Genomic DNA, 13,758 nt, shown 5'->3' on the forward strand with positions numbered 1-13,758 from the left:
AATATACTTCACCAGAGAAGCCTGAGTTAGGGAACACAGAAGTTGTTCCAACTGGGAGAGTTATACGCTCAAAACCATTTACTCAAGGCTGTCTGAGTGTTGCTAAAGGGAGATTTGGAATCGTGGTTGGTAGGTATAATTACAGACTTTAAGAATAAGAAGTCTTCTTGAAAGGCAAGGGAAAGGAAACATGATAATATTTTTAAAAAATGAAGTTGGGAAAATAAAGACACAAAAGAGGCAAATGGTTCAGAATTCAGCTGAGAAGGAACCCTGACTTGGAACAGGGAGTCTGGAATAAACTGCTTTACTCACATCCCACCAGCTTTCCATTCTTGAAGACTCATCAGTGTAACCATTGCATATTATCATTTTACTATATTATTGGATTTGATTTGCTAATATTTTGTGTAGGGATTTGCATCTATAATCATGAGAGACATTAGCATGCGATTCTTCTTTCTCATAAAATCCTTATCAACACTGGATCCATGGTTATGCTGACCTCATACCAGAATTTAAGTAGTTTTTCTATTTTCTGAAAGAGATTATATATATGTCTAGAAATGTTCATATGTGAAATAATGGCTTTAATGCCTTATTCAATTGCTTAAATAGGTCCTGGAGAATGTCATTCTAAGTGAAGTAAGCCAGAAAGAGAAAGAAAAATACCATGTGAGATCGCTCATATGTGGAATCTAAAAACAAACAAACAAACAAAGCATAAATACAGAACAGAAATAGACTCATAGACAGAGAATACAGACTTGTGGTTGCCAAGGGGGTGGGGGGTGGGGGGTGGGAAGAGATAGACTGAGATTTCAAAATTGTAGAATAGATAAACAAGATTATACTGTATAGCACAGGGAAATATTTACAAGATCTTATGGTAGCTCACAGAGAAAGGAATGTGACAATGAATATATATATGTTCATGTATAATTGAAAAATTGTGCTCTACATTGGAATTTGACACAACATTGTAAAATGATTATAAATCAATAAAAAATGTTAAAAAAATTTCTTAAATAAGTATAAAACTATTTACATTTTCCATTTCTTCCCAAGCCAAATTTGGAAAATTGTCTTTTTAAGAAATCTGTCCACTTCATCTAAACGTTTAATTTATTGTAATAGAGCTGTCCACTATACTCTCTCTTATCTTTGTATTCTGGAATATGTAATGATATTCCATTTAAAAATTCTTGATTTGGTAATTTCCTTTGTTTCTTGATCAGTTTTGTTTAAAAAATTTTTTTTCTTAGTCTTTTTAAAGAATTAAATTTGGTTTTGTTGGGTCCTATATTGTTAATTTGTTTTCTGTTTCACTGTTTGTGAATCTTATCTTTATTATTTATTTTCTTCTCTTGTATTTTGGTTTGATTTGCTGATATTTCCTAGCTTTTTTAGATGGATTCTTTAAATAGTAATGTTTAGGCTTTCTTCTTTCCACAATGTGCATTTAAGTCCATAAATCTCACATAGCACTGGTATGGCAAAATGTCCTTCTGTGATTGTGGATTTGTATATATTTCATATAATTTTGTTAATATTTGCTCTCTATATTTTAAAGCTATATTTTGGGCATACAAAGATAAAATATTGTGATAACTCCCCAATATGGTCAACTTTTATCATTATGAAATACATGTTTATTTCCAGTGATGCTTCTTGCTTTAAAGTTTTATTGTCTGACTTTAGTAAAACTACATATTCTTTTGTTTGTTTAATATTACACGGTATAACCTTTTATATCCTTTTACTTTCATCTTTTCTTATACTTAAAGTATGTTTATTGTAATCAGAAAATGGATCTATTTTCATCCAGACTGAAAATCTTCAACTTTAATATTATCACTGGTATTTTTGGATCTAGATTTATCAGCTTACTCTTTTTTTCCATTTTTCCCTTTTGCTCTTCTTTCCTTTTTCTTCTTTCTTGACCCATTATGAATTAATCAAACGCATTTTAAAATATTTCTATTTTCCCTTATATTGACTATAGATTCTGATATTATTTTGGGAAGAGGAGGGATCAATTTCCTAGAGATTACACAATGGATCCTTGATTTATTGTATCCACCCTAAATTAATACTTTACTCTTTCAAGGTAGTAGAGATGGATACATAAATTATAGCATATTCAGATTACTGCTGCATACAGCAATTTGGATGAATCTCAAAATCGTAATATTCAGCTAAGGAAGATATATACGAAAGAGTACATGCTTTATGATTCTATTTCTATAAAATAATGCAATCTGCAAAATTAATTTATGGTGATAAAAATCAGGATAGTGGTTTCTTTGGGGGAAGCTGGCAGAAATGGGGCACAGAGAGAATCTCTTGGGTGCTGATGTTTTCTATATTTTTATCTGTGTGTTGGTTGCATGGTTGTACTATACCTATGTTATGAAAATTCATTGAGGTATACACTTACATATGTACTCTTCTACAGATATATTTGCATATGTGCTATAGAATATATATATTAACCTTTAATAAATATAAAATAAAAATCTAGTCTTAATAACATTCCTTGAGGCTAACTTCTGTAACTTGTGAATCACTCCTCTGTTCTCATAACACATTGCTCCTATGGCTTTCTGAGCACTCATATAGGTACTATACTGAAATGTGCACATTCATGCTTTATAATTAAATAATTCATTTTTCAAAGAGGATTTTGGGAAATGTAAGGGCATGATTCTTTAAGTGATCATAGTAGTCCATCTTGTAATCAACCCTGATTTCAGAAAAAAATAAAGAAATGTTCTCTTCAGTCTGCCTTAGGCTTGCTCTGGTGATCCTAGGGCAGGGATTGGCAAAACAGCCCATAAGGGACTTGGAGTGTCTTTCTTCAAGAAGATGAGACTTACTGCATGACATCTAGTTCCTTAAACCTTTCTGCTTCTTTTTCCTTAGTCCTGGAATCTTGCTACAATTATCCTCTTTTTTTTCTCTTCATTCTTTACCGACTACCAAGTAATCGATATGTGTGCTACCTGTGTAATTAAAACAGATTTCTTCTTGAAGAAAGAGTCCTCTACATCTTGGTTCAAGATGTAGCAATCTTCCAAAATACTGGGTCCTTGTCACTCAGAGTAGAATTTCTTCTCTTTAAACCCATAGGCAGAGTATTTCTACCCTTTTTGTTTAAAGAGTTGTTATAAATTCTGCATATGAATCCTAGTTACTGAACTACCTCTAGTGTAATGAGGGCTTCCTCTGCTGAAATACTGTCTGCCGGTGCCTGACCCTGCAGACCTTTCACTCAATTGACAACATTTTTGTTTCTTCAATGGTTTCCATTTCTCTTGTGTAATAAGAGCTTATTGTTATTTTAAATAGATTTATTTTCTCCTCTTTTTTTGCACAAATTTCTTAAGTCTCTAATAGAAAACAACCCTTACTACCTTCAGATTTTATAGCAGCAGCCAAGTCTTCAGCCTTGGCCAGCAAGGCAGTACAATGGCTTTAATTTTATTCAGGCATGTCTAATAATGACCATCACTTTCCAGCCAAGAAAAGTCCTACTGCTTTAGAAATTAGGTTTTCATGCAAATTCGGTTGAAAATATTGTTTAGTTTGCAGTTTCACAGAGAAGTTTCCCTGGCTTTCTCAGTGTAATGAAAACCAATAAACAAACAAAAACATTGCACAGAGTATTTTACATCTTCTGTTTGGATAAACAACTTTTTTCTCCAAATCACAACTCTAGTCTGGTCAACTTGCATGCCTTTCAACAGTAAATTTCAATATCATATATTCACAGTTAAGCAGTACTCTTGACTCATCTCTAGGGTGATGATTTTAATTCTAGATAAACTCTGCTTTCATTTTGAGGATAAATATTTCAATGAGTCAAAAATAAACCAGCACAATTTCTAGTTCCCTCCTGTCTGTCCAGAAAACAGCTACTATTTGTTCAACTAGTTACTCAAGCCAGAAACTTGGGAGTCATCCATGGCATTTTCTTCTTGATCCTCACACCTATTCCATCATTATTGGTGAAACTTGTCGATTCATTTTTAAACAGCTTATAAATTCATATTCTCAGCCACATTTTTAACATCACTACCCTATTCCTAGCCACAATCAGCTCTCACCAGTACTAAGACAACAGCCTCCTACTGGTCTACCCACACATCCTCTTCTATTCCAAGCAGTCTCTGAATAAAAATCCTTTGGCAATATAAAACTGATTGTATCAACCCATTTCTCCTAAAGACAAGATCAAAATCATGATTAAGGCCCTCATGACCCTGGCATATTTCTACCCCTTCAGTCTCCTTTCTGTCCAAGCGCCACCTCACTAAATGCACCTCAGCCACGCTTCTTCCTTCAGTTCCTAGAAAAGGCTACACTACTTCACTTAATCATCTTTCAGATTCCAAGGAAAGCTTTGTTGATCATCCTGAGTATACCAAACTTCTCTACTTTTACAATTGTAGCAATTGCAGCGTTAATAATTTAACATCTGCATGTCCGATTATACAGTCAACGTTTGTCATCTCCCTTGAATAAAAACTAAATGCAGACAGAAACCTACTTTTTTTCTTCATGACTATTACAAGAACCTAGCACAAGATATGACACATTGTGTTAGCTTATTGATAATTTGTTGACTGAATGAATGAAAAACATCATCTGGCAACCCTAAATAAAGGCAATTATAGTCTCTACTTATATTGTCTTAAAAATTCTAAAGTCTCAGTATCTCACTAAGGTATGTTCTTAAAAATTAATTCCCTATTTATTCACTTTCACTATTTCTTATACCTCTTGGTCATCTCTGTCTAAATGTAAATTAATCATCTCCCGAGAGAAATTCTGTGCTTTAACCAAAGCAAATCCCACTAACCTTTCTTCTTTTCCAGGTTTCCCTTGTACTAACTATAGGGATAAGCATGGGGATCTTTGGTTAGGAGATAATCCTTATAGAAATAAGTGAGGACTATGAAATAATGGTTAACATCAGTACTTAACATGGACTGATTCATTTAAACTTAAAAAATACTCATTATGTAAGGCTTAACAATTAATGAAACACATTCTCATTTTATTGAGGAAAGATATGAGGCACCAAGGAGTTAGTAATTTGTCAAGATCAAGGATGATAAATGTTTGAGTGCCATCGGAACCTAGAAAGTCACTGTCTATCACTAAGCAGTGCACTATATTCCCCCTAAAGCAACAAAATAATTCTCTGTGGCAGTGAGCCTGGAAAAGGCTGTGAAAACTCATGTATTGTGCTTGTCATACATACCCCCATGCAGTGTCTAGCATAAACTCTAGAAAAATCACCAATAAAATATCAGTAGAATGAACTAATGAATGAAAGAACTGATTAACCAATGAATCAGTCTGTCAAGTGGCATGATTTAAGGTCCTGAAGCAACAAAATGATGGATAAGAGGCATGTGTTAAGAAAAATAATTTGTAGAGGATAGCCTTGGAAAAAATACCAGTAACTAGACACATAATAATTTACATAGGAAGTGGTAGGTCTTGGACTAGTACATAATCATGAAGCTGATCAATAACTTTTTATAAAATGTCTTGAATGTGAAGTTCTTTTTCTATTTTTTTCTTACTTCCAATTTACATATCTGTAGAAGGACAGATAAGGCACATGATGGGAAAGAGAAGGCAATTTATATCGATAAATTGCTTAAATATATCATGGTTCAGATTAACAAAATTACTTTCCAAAAAAGGCCAGCTTCTGCCTTATAGAAATTATTTCCCATTTAATATCCCATAGGGATTATACTAACTTCTTTCATTGTGGTTTTAGTGATAAGGAAGGAATTTAAACTATTTCCAAAGGGCCTTTTTCTTTTTTCATCTCTGTTATTTCCCTTCTCTTCCCTAGACCACATTAAATTTAGACTCAAGTTTACAAATGCTACTGAAGTAGACAGAATACTGTCCTCCTTTTTTCCTGCCAAAGATGTCCACATCCCAACCCTCAGAATCTATCAGTATGTTGCCTTACCTGGCAAAAGGTACTTTGCAAATGTGATTAAGTTAAGAATCCTTTGATGGGGAGACTATCCTGGATCATCTGAGTGAGTCCAATGTAATCACAAGGGTCCACATAAAGAGGGAGGCAGGGATGTCAGAGTCAGAGATAGTTCTGCAGATGGAGTAAGCGGCTATCAGTCAAAGAATGCACGACGCCTCGAGAAGCTGGAAAAGGCAAGGAAACAGATTCCTCTCTAGAGCCTCCAGAAAGAATGTAGCCCCTATGACACCTTGATTTTAAGAGTTCTGACCAGCCATAAGATAATGAATTTGTATTGTTTCAAGCCACTATATTTCTGATAACTTGCTACCACAGCAATAGGAATGTAATGTTTCTATAGCATTCCCGTAACTTTGGTTTTTCATTTTACGGTTGGCAAAGGAGGAAAGGATTAGCATTGATTCACCTAAAAGAGTCAATGATTTTGCTGAGGACAGAGACAATGAAAGTAATTCTCGGAACATTATAAAGTTAAAGATATCCAGTTTTGTTTTGTCTTCAGAGATGCTTTAAGTGGCTTCAATATAGTATCTTAGTTTTTGAAAACTGGATTATCCCTGGAGGAGTAAAAGATTTGATAGTTGGAAAAGGGAACGAGGCAATGTAGATGTAAAAACATGTAGACGTAGATTTAGATATGTGCTTAATCAATACTGTACCAACTTTTTTATTCCATTGTTTAAGATTATCAGAGGGAAAAACTCCTGGGAGTTAATGATATAAATCCAAGCATATATCATTTTGATATAAACTTTACTACATAAAAGACATCTGGAATTACATTGTTCAAACCAAACTTTTCTGGCAAGTTAGAAGCAATGGCTACATTTTCTGCTGTGTTAATTACTCCCTTTTATCCATAGCCTAACCTATAAATTACATTTCAAATTGTATATTTTAGACTGTAGTACAGTCTTTCATTAATTTACTCATAATCTAAAGCATAACTTCTCCACTGTATCCAATGAATACATGTTTATCTTTTCCTATTTATTGTATATCTATGCTACCTATCTGCTGGTCAGAAGCTTTTCAAGGCTAATTGAGTTTATTTTTAAATAATAGTGGAAAAATTCATATCTTGATATAATCTTATATTCAAATACAACAGACTGGGAAAAACACTATATTCTTTATATGTTATTACTGATGCTATGTAAATAAACCAGGAATAATTCCAAAGTATCTTCTGTCTGTACTTCTTAAATGATGTGTGATTCACAAGTTTTAGTCCTCAAAGTAATTTAAGGAAAAAAACTTTCTGCCTGCCAGACATTCCTCTCACCTCTGTTACACTTACTCAGGGAGAATTCTCACAATCCAAAGTTTTGCTTTCCCAGTAGCTGCAAAGTGCAAACTGACAGGCTGTGATCTCGCTAGATTGATGCCAAAAGAATCTGTTATTTCTGCCTGATTACATGAAAGCATAGTTCTGATGAGTGCTTCGAGTCACAGGCCTAGGTAAGACCTCCAGAATCTAGAATCTAAAAGAAAGAGCCATTTAAAATGTCCATTTAAAGTGTCATAGATAAATGAGTTTCCCCCTCATCTCAGTAACTTCTTGGCCTTGCCACCATTTTTTTCAGTTAAAGACTGTATCTTTGTGTCTGAATTAAATTCTTCTTACATTAAGGATGACCATTAAAGATCAGTGAAAACAGAGAATTGGTGACTATCCTTCCTTTTACATACTTGTCCTTGCATCAGTCATCACTTTGTAGTTGAACTTCATCATGTCAAACAGTTCATTTAAGTGGTGACTATCACTGACTCTTGTAATTCATTCCACAGTCTCGCAATTTCACATTGTCTCATTAGGTTCAGTTCCAGCCCGTTTCATGATCAGGCTGTAATTTGTTCATCTTCCATTTACATCATTATAGGCAATAATTTAAGAAACACTCTTAAAGAATTGTCAAATGGAGGGAAATTCAGCAGATTTTAGAGTTACTCTGCCTTTGGGTATACTCTAGATAGATGGTAACATTCCAGAAACAATTTGGCCTTGTTCTCAAGTAGCCTCAGACATGTGTTGTAATTTCTATGGTTCCTATAGTCAAGAGGTTTGAAGGAGCCTAATTAATCACTCTTCCCATCTTTGAGAACTTAACCAATATAAGTCAGACAAGGAGCCATTAAGTATTAAAATAGGCTCAGAATTTTTACCAGTAAAGCTGGATTGAAGAGTATGGGGGTGGTGTCTTTCTACCTTTATTTTTAATTCTAGAATTTGAGACCCCCAAGTCTCTGACCTGTATGTCTTATTGCACATGGATAAGCTGGGCCTAAAAGAAGTTCTATTTCTTTAGCTCACTCCATCAAATTCACAAGAGCAAGCATTAGCTTTACCCAGATACAGTTCTCTCCAAAAGGAAGACAGAGAATTGGGTTCATTCTGCCTAAATTATAATGCTTGGGTCCTAACATCATGGTTATGTGATTCCATGGTAGGCAGACTCTTAAATCAGAATGCTCACTTCTTCAACCATGGGGGGAACTCAGTGCTGGAACAGGTGGGAAAGGAGGATGGGATGAAGTGTTCCTTCCTGGGAAATGGAGTGAAAGTAACTTCAAAGAAAAATGAACATGGAGAAATAATTCCCTGCACTCAGGAAAAATACCCTGCCTTGCCAGGTGTATGACACCCCGACTTCCAAGTATTTCTATGGAGCTGTTTAGAACTTGGCTCAGCAGAGGTGACTTTAAATCTCAAACTGCTACCTTCAACTGGAACACTGGATAAGTATCTTAAATGTCTAAAACTCTGTTTCTTCATCTGGCATAGGGCAATAATATCAGTACCTACTTCATAGGGTTGATGTGAATATTAAATGAGAAATTATACCTAAAACACCATATAAAGTGCCTGACCTATAGAAAGAACCCACCAGAATGATAGCTATAACAGTCACTGTAATTATTATGCTATTCTCAAATGAATATCTTCTTTTTAAACTGACTTTGCTTATATATTCACATTCATATCAATGGTGCCTATTCACTTATTGAAATCTGTATTTAACTTTAACCCAGAGTCAGCAAATGCAGCCTATAGGCCAAATTCATACTCAAATTTCCCTCTTTTTTTCTTACAAACCAACTTGTATTGGAATACAGACACATTTATTAATTTACATATTGAATATGATTGCTTTTGAGCAACAATAGCAGGGTTAAGTGGTTGGGACAGATGCCAGACACCATCCTCCTCACAAAGCCTAATATTTACTTTTGGACCCTTTCCAAAAAACATTTGGCAATCACTCCTAACCTCTGCACAGGAATGTGTGAAACATCAAAATGGGCCCAACTTGGGTAAGAAACATGTATGGCAATTCAAAATTAGATAGACCATTGATACTTTTGAAAAAGTTAATGACTAAAAATGTCAAAATATTTCTGATTTGGGTTTACAAGGCAGTCATACTTTGAAAACTTTGCTGGGATGAGTTCGAAATAATACTGTGTTTGGCTCCTCCAACCAGACACAAATAGGCATGTTTTTGTTTTATATTATTGTTTATTAATAAAATGTTTTAAAGTAAATTATCAGATATACTGATTGGATTATTCAGTGTATATGTATATATATATATATATATATATATATATATATATACACACACACACACACACACACATATATGTATATATATATATATCTTTACTTGTTTTTTGTCTGCTATCTTAATCCAATTCCAAAATAGGCATATTAAAATCTTCCCATCACTCACACTAAAAGAAAAAAAATGCATAATATGACCTTATTCATGCATATGTAAATTATCCTTAGATATGTGTGAACTTTCTCATTCCCAGGTGTTACTGACATTCTAATTTCCATCACTATCTCATTCTTATTTCTACCAAATCAGGCTATCATCTCAAACCTTTCTATTTTTAAGGTTGATATATGAATGAATATGTCTATAGACTGGCCCTGTAAATATTTGGTAAATTCCTTAGATCCAAGAATAGAATAGCTTCTTTTTTGTTTTGTTTTTTTTAGTGGAAGTACTGGTGATTGAAACCAGGATCTCACACATGCTAAGCACTGTGTTCTACCACTGAGCTATACACTGCCACCAAGAATAGCTTTTTTAGCATGACTATTTTTCAGCTCAGTAAAGAAGAAACACCAACATCCCTTTGACTGTACCTACTTTGAGTCAGTGCCCAGCCTCCTGCTAGCTGCCTAATATTTGAGTCTTGCCCTGGATGTATTAGATTTCGTTTCCAAGCTGTGATTCCACTATGGGACACTAGGTGGGACTAAAATCTCATCTAACGCTCATAAGTCCCACTGCTGTAGGTTTTCTCCCAAATCATCTCTGATTTATGTTATTTCATACTTAGCTATTTCTTGATCCTCATATACAGATCACAATCCAAAGTGTGTTTGTTTTTGTGCACACAGTCTTTAATATTTCTTTGAAAAATTAGAGAAGAGAAAGAAACGGAAGGCATTTCATTGTGTTGACTGCATTATAGTCTATTCTATATAAACCAAAAAGATAAAAGAAAAAAAAGCTGTATGCCTATAGAGAAAACAATGTTAAAGGAAAGAAATTTTTCATTAAGCCATGGAAAGCACTAGCCCAATAGTTGGCTTCTCGATGTTTCTCTGAAGATAGAATGTAAACTAGAACAACTGCTTTATTTAGATTGGTTGCTAAACCAGGTGAAATATATCTGACACTTCAAAATCTATCTCACAAAATCAAACATGGAAGAAACAAAACTTTTAAAATTCAATTTAAGTATCTAGATACATGGAAAGTCCAAGTGTTTTGACAAATATAACAGGTTTTATGTTGGTGAAATGAAGTTGGTTATGTTTTTCTCAGCTGTTTCTTTAAGGAAGACTAATCCAATTGTCCTCTGAGGGAAGAAGTGAGAAACAGTTGTAAAAAATGGCAACAGTTGTAAAAAATACTACTCTATGAAGCCCCAATTGTAATCTAGTAACTCATACCTTTTGTTTATTATTATTTTATTTGGGGGGGGGGTAATTGGGTTTTTATTTATTTATTTATTTTTAATGGAGGTACTGCGGATAAAACCCAGGACCTTGTACTTGCTAGGGACATGCTCTGCCACTGAGCTATACTCTTCCCCATAACTTCTGAATTGAAGTTTTGGTAGGTTTAGATGCCCAGTTCAAAATAACTTTTAAAAGATGAGCAATGAGGTGTGACCTGACCAATAAAATATTAGGAAGTAAAATTAAGAAGTGGCTGAATACACAATTGATGTATAATTAACTTAAGTGTCTAAGACTTAAGGACAAATCCCTCATTCACCTAGAATATTCAGTCCAGAAATATCCAGTGAGCTGAGATTAAAGTCTTAGATATATATACTACTCACTCACCTCTGTATGTTGCAACTGGTAGAACTGTGTATTCATATCAGAAATCTCAGAATTATCCTTGTACAATATTCAATTTTACGAATTGATCTGCAGTCCACTTATTCTTCCCATTATGGCTCCTTTCAGGAAATTTAACACTCTCCTTTGGTGGTCTCAGGAATCTTTTCAACAAAATTCTTTCTCAAGGAAAAAAGAAATTGCTTTGAGCGCTAATATGCATACATGGTTCTGCCATATTTATTAAATGGCTCATGAAGTATTTGATTCTTGGTTGAAGGTAGAAGACACCCAAATTGGTTTGAAGGGAGTTGTTATCTTCAGAAGTCTTTTTGAAATCACTCTTCTTGATAAGATCTCCTTTTTGGGATTTATCTAAATTTTCAAGAAGCTGTCCAGACACTGTTACATAAGGAGCTAGACTAATCTTCTTACAGTCTCTGATTCTATGTTTGATATCAGATTCAGCTTCCTTCTCTTTTTCCTCTTCATGAGTGGAATTTGTATACAACTCATGGAGTTTATGATTGGAACAGTAAATGGATCAAACTGATCTATTTTCCAAAAATCAACAAGCCCAGAAATGCAAGCTGTTTTAGGATGAACACTAAAAGGGCTCTTCAGTCAATGATTGATTCCTTTCCTAGCAATGATATGCAGCTGTGGAAAACTGCTGGGTTTTTCTGTACTGTGATCTCTCACTCAAGCCAGGGTCCACATTTGTCATTTTCGATGTTATTCTGACATCTGCTGGCTACCTTCTTCAAATGCTCCCAACAATGAAGTGAACTGTGATGATTTTGGAAGCTTTGTTGAAGTTTACCTTGAATTGTTTCAGAAACAAGGGCTAAAATATTATCCCAGCTTTCTTTATTTTCAAGAAAATCTTGATCAATCAACATGTATTCTTCCATGTATTTTTAAAATCACATTTATAGATTTTCTGACAAAAGGGTAAATGTTTTCACTTAGGTTAACTTCATTTGTAATGTCTCGACCACCCTTAACAAGCCTCAACTCCACAACTATCCCAGACGGTACTACTGAGGACAATTCTGATTAATCAGAGACTCAGCAATGAACACCTTTCCTTCTAGAATGTACCCAGAGATAGTCTGCTGGTGCAGAGGCCCAACTCAAGATCTGCTGACAGGACTGTGGGAGTTCCCATCTGTGACTGCAGAGCCCTCAGGGCAGTACCAGCACAGGGTCCTGCTGCAGGAACTGCAGAGTTGGATCCCCCCGCGGCCACCAGCCTCCAGCACCTGGGGCAGGTGTTCCGAGTGTACGAGGGCCAGCAGCCAGAGAACTGCAAGGATTCTGAAAGATCCCAGGTGTCACTTTGTACAGATGGAAAAAGCCCAGCCCAGGCCAGCAAGTCCTGGATAGTTTCTTTCAGCCCCACATCTCCGCTGATGTACCCTAGCCTCAGCAGCGCTTCCCAGTGATGCTTCTGGAAGCCCCCACCCCCTCAGAAGCCTGTTTAATAAAGTGCTTATTTTTGTATTTTATATATATATATATATATATATATATATATATATATATATATAAAATACCCAGAGACGATGCTTAAATCCAAAGTCCTCCTTCAGTGCTCCGTCGATGAGGCGTATGGCCATTGTCATGAGAGTCCGGCACTTAGAACACACGTCTACGTCTCCTCTTCCAGATCACTCTGCTTGTCGGAGGATTGGTAGCGAACGTAAATACCATCTTTCAATGTGAATGAAAATTCTCGGTGTCGGAGATAATTCCTTATCACTCAGCTGTAGTCGAGTCAGCTATAGCACTGGCGTTCGAAAAGAGCCTCTGGTAATAAATCTTAAGCAGCTCAGGCAGCTGGGCGGGGTCAAACTTCTCCACGGAGGGCGGAACTCCTCCGCGGTGGGAGGGGCACGAGAATTGGCGGGAACTTTGAACGGCAGCCGCGGCCACTGCGCAGGCGCGTCGTGGCCTCTGCGGGCAGCCTGCTGCTGCCAGGAGAACTGTCGCTCGGCTCTGGAGACGGCTTGGGGCCCGGAGGCTCTGCCCGGTCTCCGCCCGTCTGCCGTGACGGTGGGTCCACTCTCAGGTGGACAGAAGGAGGCTGCGCCCATTCCAGAAAGAAGTTCTTCTGCGGGAAGGTGAGCCCCTGAGCGTGTCGACAGTTGGCAGCCAGGTGAAGAGATACTTAGGGCCAGGTGTGTGGGAGGGGCGGGGAGCTTACGTGTCGTCTCCAGGCGCGCCCCTCTTCTCGAGTCTTCACCGTGTTCACTAACCGGAAGCTCCCAGAGTGATTTTTAATACACTACAGATTGCTAGCTGCAAAAGCCTATGTTTGCCTGAGGAGGAGCGGGTTGAAATAAAAGGAAAT

General features: G+C 36.1%; 1 pseudogene; it reads right to left on the reverse strand.

Moving 5' to 3' along the window:
* The window catches only part of LOC102543033 (DNA primase small subunit-like), a 30,796-nt pseudogene extending 17,295 nt beyond the window's left edge, over positions 1-13,501 (reverse strand).
* Between the last annotated feature and the right edge of the window lie 257 nt (positions 13,502-13,758).

This window comes from Vicugna pacos, chromosome 5 (genome assembly GCF_048564905.1).
Source record: "Vicugna pacos chromosome 5, VicPac4, whole genome shotgun sequence".
Classification (NCBI taxonomy): domain Eukaryota; kingdom Metazoa; phylum Chordata; class Mammalia; order Artiodactyla; family Camelidae; genus Vicugna; species Vicugna pacos.